General features: G+C 31.7%; 1 long non-coding RNA gene across 1 annotated transcript; it reads left to right on the top strand.

Moving 5' to 3' along the window:
• Positions 1423-3708, top strand: LOC110267261. The gene is made up of 5 exons (XR_002354657.1): positions 1423-2315; positions 2405-2489; positions 2585-3008; positions 3126-3255; positions 3352-3708. It is a non-coding gene; the product is annotated as an uncharacterized LOC110267261 (long non-coding RNA).

The raw sequence follows: 7111 nt of genomic DNA, 5'->3' as shown, positions 1-7111 counted from the left end.
ATTGATAGGAAGGAAGTGGCTTTCTCACAATCAGATGGCATCACTCCACTGTTTGTGTTACTAGGGAATTCTCTTCTAGGTAGTCTATTTGATGAGTGGTGATGTGATTGATAGGAATTGATTGATAGCTTCTTGGTGATTTATTTCGCCTGTTGCATAGAAGTAGAGCTTATTGTCATGAATTTTTGTGCTTCTTTGATAAAGGAATATGCTTTTGCCACTCCCATTCAAGTTTTGCACTCCCAATTCCATTCTCTCCCGTTCAAGTCTTGCATTCCCATTTCAATTCTGATTCAATAATCCCATTGATGAATCTTTCTTTCTTTTTTTTTAAGCTATGTCCATCAAATCCATTAAGTTTACCTAAAGTGAATTGCTGGTTGCATGTGGGTTGTGAGAATCATTATCAAGGAATTGGTTTTGTAGCTAATGTATTCTATTGGTGGTTATGTGATTGACAGAAATTGATGTATAGCCTGCTGGTCATTTATTTATTTTTTAAGTTTAACTGAATTGCATTACATTTTTTTGTTGTTTGTGTAAAAATTATTTTATATATCAGCTGTTGGATGGACATATAGCTCTTTGCCCTGAACTTAAGAGGTTCATTGAGAAAAGAATGGCCTTGTGCGAGTAAAATGGCTTCATGGTATTGTTTATCTAACTAGCACATCTCTTTATCCAAAGAAAAATCTATCCAGTAGCTGGTCTTCCCATGAAAATGTCTTCTGCACACATAATAAGGTTGTGCTATATATTCTTCATTGGAAATTTGGCAATCATTATCAAGGTATGAGGTTTCAATCTCACCCATTTCCTGAATGTTGATGTGATTGACAGATTTTTATTGATGTTTGTCTATACTTTTTTTTCCATTCATTTGCTGTTTCCAATGTATCCCTACCTAAGACATTTACCAACTCTCATTGCCATGAGTACAATCATTGTTTGGGGTAACCTCATGACTGCCTTCCCTATGGTGTAATGATATGTAGGTGCACTGTAGCAGGTATGGTGTGATATCTCATTTTTTGGTCCCTATTTCTTGATTTCTTGAAAGTTTCACTTGTTTTTCCTGTTTTTGTGTTAGTTCAGGTTTTTCCCCTCTGATTTGTTGTCTCTATGGCATTGAATGGAGATGCATATGGACTCATATTTTGTTTTCCCTCCATTTTCATCTTCAATTTGAATTAAAAAAGGTGAGCCTAAAGCCCTGGATTTTTTCTATAAAAGGATGGTTGGTGATCCACATTCAATGCACAAACATTCTGCTTTGTTCTATTTCCTCCTAAGCTCTGTCTACATTAGAATTTTTTTGTTTATATTTGATCTATTTCATCAACTCTGTTTACCTCCTTTGTTTTCTTTTTTTTTTCTACAATGCCTCTTCCATTTGATATGATTTCTAAGATGCATCCTCCTAGAGAGGCTTGGAGGTTGAAAGTTAGGGTTCTAAGGCTTTGGGTTGTACCCTTTTTTGGGAATCATGAGGTTCCTAACTCAATGGAGATGATTCTCCTTGATGAGCATGTTAGCCCCTATTAGCTTCTCTTTTAAATATGGTGTTACTTGTTGTTTTTTAAGTTTTCAACTTTAAATTATGTGTTTCACTAATTTGATTTTGTTCTTTTGTTGGATTTCCAGTGTGGAAAAATTCAAGCTACAGTTAAGAAACCACTCCTTAATAGGTTTAGGGATCATATAGTTGAAGGTCAAGTTTATAGAATGGCATACTTTACTGTTGTGTCAAATCATGGTAGTTATAGAGCAACTTCTCATGAATTCAAATTGGTTTTCCTTCACCGAACCACTGTTGTAGCTGTTGATGAAGATATTATCCCTAAGACTTGTTTCAACATGTTTCCTTTTTCTGAGCTGCTGAACATGACCCAAGATTATGATTTTTTAGTTGGTGTGTCTATCTTCTTGGTCTGCTGTTATTCAAATTTTTTTAACAAATGCTTTGAATATTTAATAGGTTGTGTTTATTTGGAATAGGTGTCATTGGTCTTTTAACTTCAGTGGGAGAAGAGAAAGAATATGCAAAAGAGGGGAAAATTGTGAAAATGATTGTGCTTGAATTAACTTTAAAAGAGTATGTTGATTGAGTCATTTCTCCTGGTTTGTGATTATTTTTTAATCATCTTTTTTCCTAATTTTCTGTTTCATTCTTTGTCATGTTTTGAGTTTTAGTCTTACAGTGAGATGTGCATTGTTTGGGGACTATGTTAATCAAGTAAATCATTTTCTTGCCTCTGGCTATGTGGAGCAGCCTGTTGTAGTCATTCAACTTGCAAAAGTCAAGTTCTTTAGGGGTACATTGTTTGTTTTCTGTACATCTCATTACTACTCTAGGTGTTGTCTCCAATAAACTTTGCTAGACTCTTTTTGTGTTGCTGTGTAGGTCAAGTAGGCCTTCAAAATGTGATGTATGCCACTCAAATATTATTTAATCCTGATCTTCCTGAAGTTGTTGAATTTAGGCAGAGGTTAGCATTGTTTATTTTGTTGATTTTTATTGTATGCTTTATTTACAACCAATCTGGAGTAACAAGTACAAGTATTTGCATAATTTTTTTTTAAGTATGGTTGAGCAAGGTGCAATGGTACCCAGCCACTGTTTATTGCAAATGAGGGTAAAGTTGTCTCCTTGGAAGATGATTTCATACGTTTAACTAGAAAATGTACTATTGAAGAGCTTCAAGATAACAATCAGGTTGTCTTCTTTTGAGTTAGTTGTGTTTAGTTTATTTTATACACAAATGAACTGAAAATAAGTCAAATCAAAGAACAATTTCCAGATCTGTTTTTTCATTCATATTGTTAACAAATTTTGAAATGCCGATTGCATAGGAGGGTTCTTTTATCATTTTTGGTACAATCCAAGGTATTGTTGAGGATAGAGGTTGGTGGTATTCTGCTTGTGTGTGTGGAAAGGGTATCTATCCTCAAAATGGTGCATATTACTGTGATTTTTGTTTGAAGCACATAACTAATGTGACTCCAAGGTCAGAAATTTTGTTCAAAATGTCTTTTCATTTTGTCTTGTGGATTGTTTATAAAAATAATGTTTCTTGGTATTATTTATTCCGAATCATTGTGTTCCTTTTTTTTTCTCTCTGCAGATTTAAAATTAAAATAACAGTTGAAGATCATAGTGGGGAGGGTATTTTCCTTCTCTTTGATCGTGAGGCATCTTATTTGCTTAAGAAATCATGTGCTAACTTGTTTATTGAGGTTCAAAGAGATGCGAGTGTATGTTCTTAGTTTTCTTTTGTGTGTTGTTCACTTTATGGGATGTGATATGTGTTATTTAAAGTCTGTATTTCTTATGTATTACTTTCAAAATAGCTTGTATGTGGGGATACTTATCCTCCCATATTCCAAGGGCTCATTGGAAAGAAGTTACTGCTGAAGGTTGATACCAAAGGTGTCCCACATGATACATTTTATCGCACTTTCCGAGTTAGGAGAATATGTGATGATCCCACCATTATTGCCATGTTTGAACTTCCCAATTATGATGCTGATGACGAGTCTACTCCAAAAAAGGTTACATATACATATAATTATTTTTAAATTGTGTAAATTCATGTTTTGTTCCTTTTTTTTATTGTGCTGTCGTAAATTTTTCTTATGGTCTTATGTATTTTTAAACTTTTATGCCATATGAATAGGAGCCTGATTTACCCAAATCTGTTCCTTGTGGAAAAGGAGATATTGGTATTAAGAAGGAGTCATCAAAGACTCTTATCAAAAGTGAGAAAGTTGCTGGTGAGTCTTCTGGAATTTTATCTAAATCCCCAGTTCTTATAGATTTTCTAGCTGAAAAATAACCTGCTATTTTCGGAGGGACTGAGTTTTCTACGTTAATTAATGGTGAAGATGGAAAAGATGAGAAAACACCTAGCAATGATACTGTTAGTGATGATCTTTCTACTGAACTGGATATATTGCTTAGCTCACCAGAAAAAGAAACTCAGGTGCTGTTACATAATATTTTTTTCTCCTTCCTATGTGTGTTATTTCTGAATGGTTTTTGTATTCTTGAGTGAGTTTGATAGCTTTTGTTAATTTGTTTGTCATAGGAGGTGTTGTCCCACGTTCTCCATGCACCTTCCCAATATGGAGAGAAGCTTATTCATGAAAATGATGTTGTGACCTCGAAGGGCAAGAGGAATTTGAATCCCCAATTTGAAAAGGCGGCTGCTGATGCAGATGGGCGTGGGTTCAAGATTGTCAAGGTTAATGGAGTTTGATTTAAGGTGTGGAATTGAGCTGCTGTGTCTAGGTGTATGTGTTTTATATAGTATATCTATAAGTATTTAGGAAGGCTTGTGATCAAATAGATGGAAATGTAATCATGCTAGCTAGATGCTATTTTGATTTGACTTTTTTGGATTATGTCCAACAAATAGGATTATCAGATATAGGGGTTTTCCTTTTGTGTTTGCTCGGGTCATGTGCCAACTAGGTCTATTCTCAACTCCTTCTTTTGTAATAGTGACTTTGCTAGGGATTGGACATATTTTCAATATTATTGTAGCCTCTTTAGGTTACATAGTAGGATATGTAGTCAGTTGTTGGAATCCTCCTTATCATAGGAGAGATAGGCATATGTAATTGTGTATATCACTATGAATATTTTAATAAAATGCAGCAGTTCTTATTTGTATTTATTTATTGTTGTACAACTTTATCTTTTCATGTCAATTAGTTATTGGTGTTGATTATAATACTTTATTTTTTTCATTTTCTGTGTTATCAAAGGTGTGCATGGTTATATAAGTTCTTTGTTGGTGTGTTTACCTTTGATAAACTTAACCTCAATAGTTACACCCCCCAAAAAAGAAATAAAATCTGTCAGGGAATAGATTCACAATTTCTGTTCCCAGCCACCCCCTTTTTTTAATACTTGTTGCCTATAGGTACTTAACAATGTGGATGTCTTTTTGGAAATGAATTAGGGGTAGTTCTTGTGGTTTATGTTTCAAACTCTTGTTTTGTTTAGTACGCGTAACAAAGATGTCTCAGAATTCTGTTCGTGCTAGAGAATATAGGAGAAATTCTTTGAAAAGAAAGCGAACACAAAGTCACCATCGAAACGCAAAAGGTCAGTATTGAATTGACTTTCGTGATATTTTTAGTGTTTTTTGCTTCAATTTTCAATGATTTTATACCTATGGGAGTCTTTGTAATTTCTTTTCCTTTTCTAATCCTTTAAAGGTCCTCCATTCGTCGACGCCTGTTGTTTCTTTGAATGATTATTTGGGTAATTTTTATTGCTCTACCTATATTTTTGTAGTTAATCTTTATGTTTCTAATAATTTATCTGTTTATTTTATGTTTCCAATGTTTCTGTTCATTTTTATCTTTTAGAAAATTTAGTTGAAGTGTCCCAGAATGTTTATCAGAGTTCAAATTTTATTTTTTCAGGTACAATAATATCTTTAAGTATTCTATCCCTGTCCAATTTTGTTTTTGTTAAATTATATTTTAAGTTCTTTTGATTTATATCTAATAACACATTCGTTTATTGATTTATTATTGTTTTTTTACACTCTTATACCTAAAAGGTTTACTTTAACTATTAGTAACTCATAGAATTCCTAATTAAACATATCAGGAGACTTCTGTACTTGGTCTCTTTTTAATTTGACATCTCAATTAATATTTGTAAAATAAAAAATGATATAATTATTCTAAATTGTGATAAGTTGTTATTAAATTACGTAACATAATCGTGAACTTGTTTAGTTCTTGTTGTTTACATGGCTGAAAGTGATTAAAATAGTTAATCCTTGATTCAAAGCGAACAATTACTTAAGGTAATTAAATTAGCTAGCGTAAGCCTGACCAGTTACCGCATATGGTTGAAAGAATTAATCCCATGATAAATTTGTTTATAGAATCATTTGGATCACTATATAGGTTTAATTTATATAGTTATTTCAAACATACACAAGTACTAGAGGTTATTAAACTGTTTAATTAGGGTTTACTCTTGTCTTCGATAATATGAAAAGTTTTTTGGTTATGTGGTTAGATTCACGTAATTAGTTAATTAATTAACTTTTCTAGCTATATAATACACGACGGGTATTTGTTGAAACTTTTTTTAATTTGGTGTCATAATCAATAATTGCATATTAAGAAAAAAATTTAATTACTCTGTCGGTCCTCTAATTTTTTGAAATTTTCTATTAGGTGCATATAATATTTTTTTCTTTCAATTCTGTCCCTCAGAAAAAATTCCTTTTTTTAAATTAGGCCACTCTTGATATTGATTCGCTCAATTGTATAAGGACGTATTTACAACAAAAAAATATGCTGCATGGATTCAATTGAAAGAAAAACAAAGCCTTGGCAGCCAATTAAAAAAAAATGGTGCAAGGACTCAATTAAAATAAAAAAGAAAAAAGGGACTTGGTTAAAAATTTTGGAAAATGCTATGGACCAATAGAGTCATTAAAGTCTAAGAAAATACAAAATGATTCTAATTGTGATTTAGATTATCTAATTCGAACCTAGACAATTAGTATGAGTGATTAAAATAATTAAACAAAGTCTATTTTAATGTTAAAAAAATCAAACTGTTCTTGAATGTGCATTAAGCTTTATTTATATTTAGTTTTTTAATAAATCAATGTTAATTCAGATTGGTTTTCGTAGTTTATTACATTTTTAATGTTCAATTTGCACGCTGATTATTAAATAATTAATTGATTACTTATTTCATCATTAATTTTTTTTATATTTGGTTGTCAAATATATATTTACATAAATTTGTGTTGTTTTAAATTAAAATGGATGATATAGACCAATCAGAAATATATGATCCTTCGATAAATTCATTCAGTCAAGTTGGTTCTGTTATTGATCATCCTCTGTTCTTGCAAAGTGAGATACAAGGTACGCTCTCTTTCTTAAATCATCTATTATTCAAGAATAGTAAAATAGAATTCTTATTTAGTTAGTTCTAAAAGATTCCATTGTGCTTCTGTGATGAGATATTATTCAGGCACTGTAAAATAGAAGTAGTATTTTATGATATATTTTTTTGAAAAAATTTAAAGGAGTCAAGTATTTATTATATATTATATTTGTAAGT

The sequence above is a fragment of the Arachis ipaensis genome, chromosome B09, assembly GCF_000816755.2.
Source record: "Arachis ipaensis cultivar K30076 chromosome B09, Araip1.1, whole genome shotgun sequence".
Classification (NCBI taxonomy): domain Eukaryota; kingdom Viridiplantae; phylum Streptophyta; class Magnoliopsida; order Fabales; family Fabaceae; genus Arachis; species Arachis ipaensis.
Note: the sequence above shows the minus strand (reverse complement) of the source record. Positions and strands in the feature narration are given on the sequence as shown.